Source organism: Lipotes vexillifer, unplaced genomic scaffold (assembly GCF_000442215.2).
Source record: "Lipotes vexillifer unplaced genomic scaffold, Lipotes_vexillifer_v1.1 scaffold182, whole genome shotgun sequence".
Lineage (NCBI taxonomy): Eukaryota > Metazoa > Chordata > Mammalia > Artiodactyla > Lipotidae > Lipotes > Lipotes vexillifer.
The window spans coordinates 6,355,425-6,370,104 of record NW_006798798.1 but is presented as its reverse complement, the minus strand read 5'-3'; the positions used below and the strand labels follow the sequence as shown (position 1 = coordinate 6,370,104).

Here is a 14,680-nt window from a genome sequence, read left to right as displayed (position 1 = left end):
GCAGCTTAAAAGCCAGTGACTTAAGGAGGAAACAGTGGAGGCATTCCTGCTAAATTCAGAAAAAAACAAAGGTACTCACCATCAACCCTACTATTCACTGACACAGAAGGAAATTAGATATGTAAAATTTGGGGAAAAGGGCTAAAAAACTAACAATGTACAGATATGATTGTATCTCTGGGAAACTCAAGAAAATCAAGTAAAAATCTGCCACAGACAACCAGAGAATTCAGTTTGGTAATGGAATATAAAATTAATATACTGAAATTACTAGTCTTCATATATAAAAATAATAGTTTCATATTAGAATTAGGGAATGTATTTTTAAAGCAAAAAACTTAAGGTGAAATTAGCAAAATTTATGAAGGACACAATAAACACTCCTAAGTGACAAATGCATTTTAACCTTGGGAAACATATCCTATTCTTGGATGAGAACATTCAACAGCATAAAAAGACATCGATAATTCTCTTAATTCAGTACAAACTTCATGTGATCCCCCATAAAAAAGCCAGCATGTTTTTTCTCTCAAGAACTAGACATGTTAAATTTAAAGTTCAGTGCTCGCTTCGGCAGCACATATACTAAAATTGGAATGATACAGAGAAAATTAGCATGGCCCCTGCACAAGGATGACACACAAATTCGTGAAGCATTCCATATTTTTTAATTTAAACTTCATATGGAGGGACTTCCCTGGTGGTGCAGTGGTTAAGAATCCACCTGCCAATGCAGAGGACACGGGTTCAAGCCCTGGTCTGGGAAGATCCCACATGCCATGGAGCAACTAAGCCCATGTGCTACAACTAGTGAGCCTGCACTCAGAGCCTGTGAGCCACAACTACTGAGCCCACAGGCCACAACTACTGAAACCCGTGTACCCTAGAGCCCATGCACTGCAACTACTGAAGCCCACGCCCTCTAGGGCCCACGTGCCACAACTACTGAGCCCACGTACTGCAATTACTGAAGCCCACGTGCCTAGAGCCCATGCTCCACAACAAGTGAAGCCACCACAATGAGAAGCCCGCACACCACAACGAAGAGTAGCCCCCACTCACCACAACTAGAGAAAGCCCGTGCACAGCAAGGAAGACCCAATGCAGCCAAAAATAAAATAAAGTTCATTTGGAAAAATAAGGAAGAATAACATGAAAATGTTTGAAAAAGAACAACAGTGGAAGAATAATCATACCAGATGTTGTTTGTGTTATGTTAAAGACTGAATAATGAAAACATTGTAGTACTGGTGAGTAATTATACAGGCAATATGAATGGAACAGAATACAAAGTTCAGAAGCATTGCAGATATTTTACAAAGTGTATTGTATATTAAAGTGAACTTCAACTCAGTAGGACAAAGAGATTTTTACATATATGGTAAACTGAAACTATTTTACATACACACACAAACAAAAAAAAAAAAAACAGTTTTTACCTAAGAAAACCACAAGCCAAAACACAAAACAGCACTGCTACGAAAGGTGAGAGTGACTCACCAATGGTGTTCCAAGCTCAACATTTGTCAGAATAAGAAGTAGGAAGGAAGACATAATAAACAACTGGTGTTTATTTGATGGGGGAAGGGTACTAAGCCAAAAGCAATAAATAGACTGAACCTGCACAGCATGTCTACATGACTACAACTGTTTGCCTTCAGAAGAAAGCAATAGGTGCGGGAACTTGGACATGATTCATAGGCCAGTTGCTGGTAATGCCCTAGAAGGAAAGGGAAGTACCCACATCCACAGTACTAACCAGTAAGGTAACCTGATACCCCATAACACGAAAATATATCTCCCCTTTATCTCTTTCTCTTTTTTTTTTTTTTTTTTTTTTTTTTTTTTTTTTTTTTAGCTACATTGGGTCTTCATTGCTGCACCTGGGCTTTCTCTAGTTGTGGCAAGCGGGGGCTACTCTTCATTGCAGTGCACGGGCTTCTCACTGCAGTGGCTTCTCATTACAGAGCACAGGCTCTAGGCACACGGGCTTCAGTAGTTGTAGCACACAGTCTCAGTAGTTGTGGCACATGGGCCGTAGAGGGCACAGGCTTCAGTAGTCGTGGGGCACAGGTTCAGTAGTTGTGACGTGCAGGCTCTAGGGTGCACGGGCTTCAGGAGTTGTGGCTCTGGGCTCTAGAGCATAGGCTCAGGTGTTGTGGTGCATGGGCTTAGTCACTCCACAGCATGTGGGATCTTCTCAGACCAGGGATTGAACCTGTGTTCGGCAGGTGGATTCTTAACTACTGCGCCACCAGGGAAGTCCTCTCCCCTTTATCTCACAAAAACAGTTCAGCTGCAAATCCATTTTTCCACTCAAGCTGACTACAAAGAAATCAAGCTGAATGAATGAAAGACTGCCTCCAAAAAATGGTTAGAGAAAAAAGAAAACCAGAATTTTAGAATAAGTTTAAATAGCATCCTCAATAGATATAAGGAACTAACAAATCTAGAAAGTGGAATCACTTAGATTATACAAAATTTTAATTTGTACTCATTGAATTAAAAGCTCAGTAGTTGGCTTGAATAGCAATAAGTACATAGTGAAAAAGTAAATCAGGACACAAAAAATAGAGAAACGAGCACCAGAATGTAGCAGAAAGGAATATAGACATAGAATGTGTATATAAACTTGACATTCAGCAATTTAAAAATTTTTGGAGTGATGGGCCACATATCTATTTGAAGATCATATTCACTATGACCCTTTACTCAGAAAAATGTACACATCTACATATACTCATGTGCTGTTATGGGCAATAGCAGGGACTTACTTAACCTCCAGCGGGACTTACTTAACCTCCAAAGTTCACAAATGGACCACACCTCCTGAATGACAATAGCCATCTAACAGAATGTCCAGGAGACAAGAACAGAGAGAATTGTGGGGAGGTCATGTTCTTCACAGGAATATGGAGATTTCCAAAAATAAAGATGGATAAGAATGCTCAGATTAAATTAGAACCATTGGGGCTTCCCTAGTGGCACAGTGGTTGAGAGTCCCCCTGCCGATGCAGGGGACATGGGTTCGTGCCCCAGTCTGGGAAAATCCCACATGCTGCAGAGTGGCTAGGCTCGTGAGCCATGGCCACTGAGCCTGCACGTCCAGAGCCTGTGCTCTACAACAGGAGAGGCCACAACAGTGAGAGGCCTGCATACCGCAAAAAAATAATAATAAATTTTAAAAAATTAAAAAAAGAATTAGAACCATCATGTGGTTAGCAGGAAATTATCTATATCCCCAGTATTTCTTCACATTTTAACATCTCTGAAATTAAATTTAACAAATTACGTAACCTAGTTTAATTAGTAGTGATTTTTAAGTAATAAATAAGTGGAATTACAACCCATGGCTTCTTAAATTCAATCACATGCATTAAATAAAAATACAAAAAATAAATAATACCGAGAAAGTTCTTAGAAAAAATTCAGAACCTAAATGATTAACATAAAAATTCTGAATGTTACAAAGAGAGAAAAAACTGTGTACTTACAAAAGAATGAGATTCATATTAATATCAGACTTTAATCAGTGACAAATATTTCAAGAAAACTGTCTAAATATTTAAATTAAAAGGAAAATAATTTTGTATTTAGAATGCCGTACTCTGCAAAACAGAGCAGGAGAGTTTAAGCAGGACAAAGAAATCTCTGTGCTGACAGCAAATGAATATCCAACTTCCAATCAAGAATTATAGACATTTGAAGAAGAAGAGAAACATCAGTTCATAGAAACAGATGCAGAAATGACAGAGACAATAAAAACAGCAAGGATGGTAGAAACAGTTACAATAAATAAGATCCAATGCACAGGAAAATATGGACATGATGAGAGAAATTTAAGATTAAAAAAAAACACAAATGGCCTTTCTGGAGGTGAAACTATAACATCTGAAATGATATTATATGAAATTAACAGCAGGTTAGACATTAGAAAAAGTCTAGTGAACTTACACACATAGCAAAAGAAAGTATCTAGAAAAAAACTCAGGGAAAACAAACAAAGTCTGGGGGGAAAATACCAAAACACAGCAATAATGACCTGTGGGATAATACTAAGAGGTCCAACATATGTATAATTGTAGTTCTAAACTACAAGAAGCAAAAACAGATACAACTGAAAAAGAAATAAATCTATAATTACAGTTGGAGATTTCCACACTTCTCTTTCATTGATAGGACAAGTAGACACAAAATAAAAATAAAGACTTGACCAACTGTTTGTATCAATCAACTTTACATTTATAGAGCACTTCATTCAACAACAGCAGAATACATATTCTTTTCAACTGCATATAAAATATTCATCATAACAGACCATATTTGGGGCCATAAAATAAGTCCCTATAAATTTGAAAGGCTTGAAATATATGATGTGACCACAATAGAATTAAGCTAGGAATCAAAAGTAAAGATACTTGGAAAATCTGTAAAATAATTAATATTTAAACAGCATATTTCTAAAGAATCCATAAGTCAAGAAGAAATCATGTGGAAAATGTAAAACTTTTAACCTGGTGATAAAGAAAATATACTGAAATTTGTGAGAGGAAGCTGAATAAAACTACACAGAGAGGAGGGAAATTTCTAGCTCCAAATTCTTGTATTACAAAAGAAAAAAGTTATCAAAATCAATGATCTAAGAAACTATTAAAATGTGTAAATTAAACCCAAAGCAAACAAAATAATAAAGAATGGAAATCAATGACAGAGGAAAAGAAAGATATAGAGAAAATCAATTAAAATTTAAAGGTTCTGTGAAAAGATCAATAAAATTGACAAACTTATACCAGAGGTGATCAAGAGAAAAGAGAACGAACACACACATTATCAATACCAGAAATTAAAATTGTGGACATCAAAATCTCAAATAAACAACCTAACCTTACACCTAAAGGAGCTAGTAAAAGAACAAACAAAATGAAAAGTTAGTAGAAGGAAAGAAATCATAAAGATCAGACCAGAAATAAAATAGACACTAAAAATAAAAAATAGAAAAGATCAATGAAACTAAGAGCTGGTTCTTTGAAAAGGTAAGCAAAATTCATAAACCTTTAACCAGACTCATCAAGGAAAAAAGAGAGAGCCCAAAGTAATAAAATCAGAAATTAAAAAGAAATTAAAACTAACACAAAAATATAAAAAGGATCATACAAACAAATATGCAATAAAATGGACAACCTAGAAAAAAATGGGCAAATTCCTAGAAATGAACACTCTCCCAGGACTGAACAAGGAAGAAACAGAAAATATAAACAGATCAATTATCAGTACTGAAATTGAATCAGTTATTTTTAAAAGCTCCCAACAAACAAAAGTCCAGAACCAGACGGCTTCACAGGTAAATTCTAACAAACTTTTAGAGAACAACTAACACGAATCCTTCAAAAATTATTCCCAAAAAATTGCAGAGGAAGAAATGCCCCAGACTCCAGGGCCGTCAAGCCCACAGGAGCACGCACGCACAGCCAGGTGCAGCCTATTGAGTGAGGACGCCAGAGCCTGACCCAGAGCTTCAAAAGCCCAGGAGGAAGCTGGGAGCTTCAGACCTACGTGTGTTGAGCACCCTACTTTTGTTCTGGGTAGGAATGCTGATGTCCACCATGGGTGTGACCTGGAACGAGGTCTGGCGGGGAGGGGGGGAGCATGGTGGATTTTGTGTTTAGTCCCTGGGGAAGCCCAAGCACCTGGAGCCGGGCCTGGCACGTAGCAGGTGTGACGTGTGTTTGTGCGTAGGTGTATGTCCCGAATTGGGGTGGCCCTCTGTACCTGACCTGATGCTGGTCACCTCGAGCTACTCTGTAGCCGGTTGTGGAAGTGGGTGGAAGTTTGTGTTGCCGTGTGGTGTTTCCTCTGGTGTATCTATTTTTGGATTAAGTGTGAGTCGTGTTTGAGCTTGTAAGTGACTAGAGGAGACATTAACAGGAAGTGGTTTGTGAGTGTGATTTTTCTGTGTAGAATTACTTATATGAGGTAGAGAATGATGTGATGCCTTAGGATTGTGGTTTTGTTGAGTGGATGAGATAGTAGGTAACTGAATGTGTCTATTTTTATAGATGTGTTAGTATCTATATGATGGTTACAGAAGGGATGTGGTTCTCTTGCATATGTTCTATGGTGGCAGACTGCTGAGCAACTCATAAACCGTGCCTGACTGTGACTAGCTGGATATCTGATACCTGCTTTTATTTGAGCCTAGAGAATTGTGCTGGCAGTTAGGTAAGTGAAATAATTATAGGTGTAAGAATTGAAAAGGAGATTTAGACTATCATAATCTCCAGATATCATTGTATATCTGGAAACTCCATGTCAACTAATAACAATATATTGAATTGAGTAAGACTCCACGCATTGCTTGCAAACAAAATTTTATTAACTACTACTTTAAACACTTCTTTGTGTTTTTTCATGCTCCTAAATGAAGTCTTGGCAGATTCGATAGCTTCTTCAGTCACTGTAAGATGATAAAACTGAGGTCACTCTCAATAAGTATAATCATTTTTGCTAATTAAAATATTCTCTGGAAAAATCATTACTTCAAACTTCATTTAAAACAAAAACTTTCCACCTCCTGCAACTTGGAATTTCTTCTCTAATATCCCAGTCTGTAATTTGACTACTTTACTTTATCCCTCTCTTTACGTGGTCTCTGGCTCTTCTGGGATTGAACCAGGGGACAAGAGAAATAAGGAGCAAGAAAAATCTCACTTGATTGGTATTGCAGTAATCTAACTAAGGTTATGTCTTGCCTTGGTAGCATTCAAAGCTGACTTTTAAAAATCTCTTTATTTTACAATATTTTAATTATGAAAAACTTCAAACATACAGCCAACTTGAGGGAGTTTTACACTGAATATTTATATACTCACCACCTAGATTCTATCCTTAACATTTTATTATACTAGCTTTGTCATGTATCTGTCCATCTCTCTATACATCCAGTAATCCATCTAATTATTATATGCACTTCAAAGTAAATTGCAGACATCAGTACACTACCTCCTAAATACTTCAGGAAGCATATTAATAAGAGTTCAATCTTTGGTTGCCTTTCTGTTTTGATGTACATACAGGAAAAAATGCAGAAATTTTGAGTGTACTTTCTTGGTTTTGACCAATGTGTATATGTAATCCAAACCCTTATCAAGATATAGAACTTTACAATCACCCGAAGAAGTGCCTTTATGCCTCATGGTGTCAAAACTCACAACCAACCATCCAGAGGCAAATATTGTTCTTTTTGGGGGTAGGGATCTGCAGGTTAACTTTGCCTCTTTCAGAATTTCATATAAATGAAATCTTACAAAATATACTTGTTTGTGTAAGTGTTCTTTTAATGAGAATGTTTTTGAGATTTTGTATATATATTATATATAACATATATATAATATTGTTGGGTCTATCAGTAATTCATTCCTTTTTATTGCTAAGCAGTGTTTTATTGTATGAATAATGTATAGTTTATCAGTTCTTACAGAAATGTACACTTGGGTTGTTTTGGCTAAAAGCTTCTAATAACATTCTTTTACAAGTCTTTCTGTGATTATAGTTTTCATCCTCTTGGGTAAATAGCCAGGAGTGGAATTGTTGAGTCATAGGGTGGGTATGTTTAGTTTTATAAGAAACTTTCCAGATCTTTCTCCATTTTCAAGCCCCACCAACAATGTCTGAGAGTTCCAGTTGTTCCACAAAATCCAGCTTTAGGAGTTAATAGCCTTTTTCACTTTAACCATTCTGGTGAGCATGCAGTGGTATCTTAGTGGTTTTAATTTGCATTTCCCCGATAATTAATGATGTTGAGTTCTCTTACATAAGATTTTTGGCTATTTGTATATTTTTATAAAATTTCCAAAAATTATTGATTTGTAGAGTTCTCTATGTATCCTGGATACCAGTCCTTTGTCAGATATATGTTTTATGAATATTTTCTCCTACTGTGTTCCTTGCCTGTTTGTTTTTGTAAAGATGTCTTTTGGTGAGAAGTTTTTAATTTTGATGAACTCTGAATTTATCACTTTAACCTTTAATGGTTTTTGTCTTCTGTGACCTAACAAACATTTGCCTGTCCCTAAATCACAAAATCTTATGTTTTCCAATAATCACTCTTTTGTTTTAGCTTTTATGTTTAGGTGTATGACCAAACTCATTATTATTATTAATTATTATTATTATTTTGTATGATGGTTAGATAGGGTAAGTAATCGTGTCCTCTGCAAAAAGGTAGTTTTACTTCTTTCTAATCTATATGCCTTTTAAAAAACAAATAACCCAATCGAAAAATGAGCAGAAGACCTTAATAGACTTTTCTCCAAAGAAGACATACAGATGACCAGTAGGCACATGAAAAGATGCTCAACATCGCTTATTATTAAAGAAATGCAAATCAAAACCACAATGAGACATCACCCCACACCTGTCAGAATGGCCATCATTAAAAAGTCTACAAATAACAAATGTTGGAGAGGATGTGGAGGAAAGGGAACCCTCGTACACTGTTGGTGGGAATGTAAGTTGGTACAGCCACTATGGAAAACAGTATGAAGGTTCCTCAGAAAACTAAAAATAGAATTACCATATGATCCAGCAATCCCACTCCTGGGAATATACCCAGACAAAACTATAATTCAGAAAGATACATGCACCCCTATGTTCATAGCAGCACTGTTCACAATATCCAAAACATGGAAACAACCTAAATGTCCACTGACAGATGAATGGATAAAGAAGATGTGGTACATATATACAATGGAATACTACTCAGCCATAAAAAAGAACGAAATAATGCCGTTTGCAGCAACATGGATGCAACTAGAGATTATCATACTAAGTGAAATAAGTCAGAAAGAGAAAGACAAATACCATATGATATCACTTATATGTGGAATCTAAAATATGGCACAAATGAATTTATCTATGAAACACAAACAGACTCATAGACATAGAGAATAGACTTGTGGTTGCCAAGCAGGGAGGGAGAAAGAGGGAGGACTGGGAGTTTGGGGTTAGTAGCTCCAAACTATTATGTTTAGAATGGATAAATAACAAGGTCCTAATGTATAGCACAGGGAACTATATTCAATAACCTGTGATAAACCATAATAGAAAAGAATATTTAAAAAAAAGAATGCATATATGTGTATAACTGAGTCACTTTGCTGTACAGCAGAGATTGGGCACAACATTGTAAACCAACTACACTTCAATTTTTTAAAAAATTTTAAAAAAGAACATAAGGATACAAATGTGATATGGTGAGACCATCTATTACATATGCACTTGAAGTCCCAGAAAGAGGACTGAGACAATAGGACAGATGTAATATCTGAAAAGAGAGTAGCTGTTAATTTTCCAAAACTGAATTTTTTTAGAAAATCAAGAAGCCCTACAAATCCCAAACAGGAAAAATCACATATATGCCAAAAAACAAAACAAAATCTAAAAACACTGAGAGAAGAAAGGCTATATTGCTTTCAAAGAAACAAACATAACTGCTAACTCCTCAACATAATGGAAGTCAGAAGTAAAGTAACAGAAGTGTTAACCAAAAATAACTGCCTTCCTAGAATTCAAAATCCAGTGAAAATCCTTCAGAAATTAAGATGAAACAATGGTATTTTCCTATAAAAGTATTGAGAGAATTTGTCACCAGTGGACCAACACTAAAGGAAACTCTAAAGGGTTTTTTTTTAAAAAAGATTTTTTTATGTGGTCCATTTTTTAAACTCTTTATTGAATTTGTTACAATATTGCTTCTGTTTTATGCTTTGGGCTTTTGGCCATGAGGCATGTGGGATCTTAACTCCCCAACCAGGGATTGAATCCATACCCCCTGCATTGGAAGGCAAAGTCTTAACCACTGGGCCACCAGGGAAGTCCCAGTGTTTTTTAATAGATAGAAGAAAAACAATCTCAGATGGCAGCTTGGAGATGTAGGAAGTAATAAATAGCAACATCAGTGTGTAAAATGGTGTTGAAATTCCAAAATCCATAAACAGCAGTCAGACATATTGGGTCAAATAAGGTGACACCTGCTCCAATAAAAAAAAGTAAATGCCATGAATAACTTGTGGTAGGGAAATTTTTCATAAACAAGACATTAAAAGCACAAGACATACATAGTTGAAAATGCCATTACATCAAAATTAAGAAATTTTATCAAAAGACTTCATAAAAATAAAAAAAAAAGTCATAGACTAGGAAAAATAATTACAACATATCATATAGCGAACAAATGACTAGTATCCAGAATATATTAAAGCTCCTATGAATCAACAACACAAGGAGCAATACCTGAGGAGTGCAGATCTTGGTTAAAAACCTGTGAGTGACTTTTCAGGCCTGACTATAGGCTGTTAAAATGGCTTTATGTGTCGCAAAAAAAAAAAAAAATGGCTTTATGTGGCAGGCCTACAGGGGTAAGCTGCCCTCCCCATACCAGACTTGGTACACTGCCAGTGCACTGCAGTTTCTGAAGGGAGTTGCAGTGAAGGACTCAGGCCCCACTGGACAGTTATGTTCTTCACATATTTGCATTCCTACCCTTGGTGCCTTCTTTCCCAAGTCTCTGTATCTGAGACCTTGAGCAGGTCTTCTTCAGATATCTCTGCTGATAATTCCTTGTTAGGAGAAAGCTTGAAAATACTTTTCCCCACTCTGACTCAGTACCCAGTACTTTCCCATTCCTAGGGGAATCCAAGGGGGATCCCTTGTCTGCTCTCTGATCCCAAGGTCCATAAAAGTGCCAGAGCCTTTTGTTCAGGACTCCCTCAACAGTGAGAAGATTCCCACATCTGCACTGATCCACCTGACCCTCAACTGGTGCAACTGATCTCCTCCTGGATCCTAGAAAAGACAGCCCATAGAAATTCAGACACCTTCCTAGGCTGGGCTTATTCTCATGGACTGCCACAAGTCATCATAAGATGCCAAAACCACATGGAAAAACTGTCCTGTCTGCCAGACCCTGCCCAAGACTAAGAACACTGCCCAGGGATAGATTTCCCAGCCAGTGGGCCAGGATATTCTTGGCAGAGAAATCAAATTGGGCCTCTACCTATCCAGAGTTTTGCTGGATCCTGACTGCAATTGACACTCTCTGGGTTTGGCCTAGCCATCTACGTGAATTCCACTGACTCAGACCACATAACCCAGGCCCTACAAGACCACATTTGCTTCTTTGAATTTCCTGAACATACTGCTTCTGATGACGGCCCCTGATTTGTGGCCCAAGCTACACATCAGTACGCCTGGTCACAGGGTGTATGGACTCTCCATGCTCCATATGACCCCCAAGCTGAAGGGATGATTGAGCATTTGGATGGACAATTAAAGTACAGGATTAGGGACTTCCCTGGTGGCACAGTGGTTAAGAATCCGCCGGCCAATTCAGGGGACACATGTTCGATCCCTGGTCCAGGAAGATCCCACATGCCGTGGAGCAACTAAGCCTGTGTGCCTCAAATACAGAGCCTGCGCTCTAGAGCCTGTGAGCCACAACTGCTGAGCCTGCATGCTGCAACTACTGAAGCCCAGACGCCTACAGCCCGTGCTCTGCAACAGGTGAAACCACAGCAGTAAGAAGTCCACACACTGCAATGAAGAGTAGCCCCTGCCCGCCACAATTAGAGAAAGCTCACACACAGCAACAAAGACCCAATGCAGCCAAAAATCAATCAATAAATAAAAATTTTAAATAAATAAATAAAGTATACAATTAAAAAAAAAAGACAGGATTAAGTGGCTGATGGGAGGAGATAAGATAACCCCAACATGGACTACACATCTCAGGTAAGCAGTCTGGGGTCTCAATGCAGCAATTTCCCCATAAGGACACTTCTCATTTGTGCCATATGTTTGGTCAGAATGTTGTTACTGAACAACATTCTGAATTTTGGGGAAAATATAACCTTTCGGTCTGTCCCTAAACAAACCTTAAGGGTTCCCTTATCTGCACACAGTAAAGCCAATCTACTGACACCTGGTTGTGGTGAAGGAAAGTGCAGCATTTATTGCAGGGCACCAAGCAAGGAGCCCATGTAGCTAGTGCCTGAAAGACCCGAACTCCCTGAAGGGTTTCAGGGAAAGCTTTATAAAGACAGGGTGAGGGAGAGGGGTTGTGAGTTATATGATCAGCTTGTGGACATTCTTCTGATTGGTTGGTAGTGAGGTAATCGAGTCAGCATCATCAACCTTCTAGATCCAACCAGCCTGGGGTCTGTGTGCTTGTAGGCAGCATATAGTTAAATTATTCCACCTGGTAGGGGTTTCAGTATCTACAAAATAGCTCTAAAGGATATGGTTCAGAATATTATCTGTAGCCCTTGACTTTGTTAAGTGACTAAATTGTTATTGTCTTGCTTGACTGTTTTCCTTTCTGCATTTTCTCACTTCTCTGATTACTATTCAGAACTCAGGGAAGGCCTAGGAGGCTAAAGTTTTTCTATAGACAAGAGGCAGGCGGAGGACACTGGGGCGGGGTGGGGGAGTGGAGTCTGTCCTGGGAAGACCCCATAGGGTCCTGCTCGGTTATCTGGTCTGCTCCCTTCCTTCAATTGTACATCCTTCTTTTATAGTTATTGACACCTTAGTCTCCGTTGGGGACCCTGCAAGGGCCTTCCATCTCCTTTGACCACTTTCTGGAAAGTTAGATAGATGGAAAATTAAGATGGCTATTAAACAGTAAGGGATGGGGGGTTATATAAACCCATTTTGGGGTATTTTAAAATTTCAAATTTTTGTGCTAACCAATTTTTAAACATAATGTGTCGTTCTGGTTAAATTATAAATTCTTTCTATGAAAATGCTTTTGTCCCTCTTGCATGCAACTCTTCCAGAAGAAAGATCTATTGGTATTAAACAAGAAGGCAGGAAGACAGTAACCTGTGTGCAGGGCATGGATTTTTGCCTACAAGGACTTTGAAGATAATAACCATCAATTTGAGGTTTCTAGGTCAATATTTTCCTTAAGGTGACCCTGCTGTTTTGTCCCAGGTAGCCTCCTGGGATGGATATCAATATATAGAATAGAAACTTTTCTTGAGCCACAAGAGAATCTAAGCCCAAAGATTTGGATTCATTTTTCTGGCGGGCACAGGGGGTGTGGTGGTGGTGGTGGATGAAAGGTGCTATTCTTGCTCATGGTATAGGACACATCACAGTCGATGGGGAAAACTTCTCCTGGTAGGACAGGAACACCTTTGGACCAGTGATCCCAGGAACAGGGGAGGGAGGGAATGGAGATCTAACATCTCTCCTCTCTTACAGAGTACCCTGTGTGACCTCTACCTGGAAGTGGAGGCCTGTTTGTTTATCCTCATGCAGGAAGAAGTACCATTAAGGGTAAAAATGTCTATTTGGCTGGCCAGTAGATAGCCCAACACTAGGTGGTGATTTGCAACCATGGCTGCCAGAGAGCATCGCCCTTCTTTTAGGGCTTTGAGGGCTGTTAAGTTTTAATTATATATTTGGTTATTGTCTTGGACATTTCCTGATTGGCATAGTCTTGTTGTATAGTATTGTGGGCTCCTAAGGCAGCACCAGTGACTCCCAAAGTGGTCAGCTGAATAGGGCAGTTGGCAAGAATACAGTACACTTGGTGCATGGGAGTAAGACTGATGTGGTTTGTTTAGGGACAGACCAAAAGGTTATATTTTCCCCAAAATGCAGATAGCACAAGTCAAATTATTTTTTAATGTTATATTAGGGAGTGGGGCTAGAAGAGCAGAGTTCTGGGAAGCAGAAAGCAAAAGGGTTAAAGGAGAAGGGAGGATAGTTTGTTGTGGCTGCAGCTGAATTGGGAAAGTAAGAGAAGTGGAGAGAGCAGCAGGGGTCTTGGGGTAGAGGAGACCTTTGACAGCAAGGTATAATGAGGGCTTGGGTTCAGGGAAGATTCCATCTAGGATGAGTCCAGCTGCGGGGCTGAGGTTATCTGATGGTCCATCAGGCTGTCACAGAGTTGGTTAAGGGTGAGGCCATGGCCTTAACTAAGTTTGTAATAATCTTTAGCCAAATTCAGGACCTTGCAGCATAAACTTTGTTGGTTGGGAGCCACAGAAATTTATGTGGTTGGATAATGAGAGGCACAATGAATAGAAAAGAGGTTACTATCTTGGCATCATATTGGGGATATAAAAATCCCCAAGAAGGGACTTGCCTGCTGGCACAGTGGTTAAGAATCCGCCTGCCAATGCAGGGAACACGGGTTCGAGCCATGGTCTGGGAAGATCCCACATGCCACGGAGCAACAAAGCCCGTGCGCCACAACTACTGAGCCTGCACTCTAGAGCCCGCGAGCCGCAACTACTGAGCCCATGCGCCACAACTGCAGAAGCCCGCGCTCCGCACGGGCACCTAGAGCCCGTGCTCCGCAATGAGAAGACTCCGCAGTGAAAAGCCCGTGCACCACAACAAAGGGTAGCTCCCTCTCGTCGCAACTAGAGAAAGCCCGCGCGCAGCAATGAAGACCCAACGCAGCCAAAAAAAGAAAAAAAAAATCCCAAAGAAGCCTCATTGCATACATCCCCATGTGAAGCTTTCCGTTGCCCTTTCAGTAACAGTCTGACTTGTATTTTGAGAGGCCAGGCCTGGGCATAGGGATACTAATTCAAGAGGCTTAACAGTTGGGGTATGGAACAAGTATAAACGCTGCCTCCTATGTGACTCCCTTGTAAATTTAAAGTAG

General features: G+C 39.0%; 1 protein-coding gene; it reads left to right on the top strand.

The window, feature by feature from the left end:
* LOC103081756 (zinc finger protein 567) overlaps positions 1-14,680 on the top strand; it is a 158,607-nt gene that overhangs the window by 39,924 nt on the left and 104,003 nt on the right.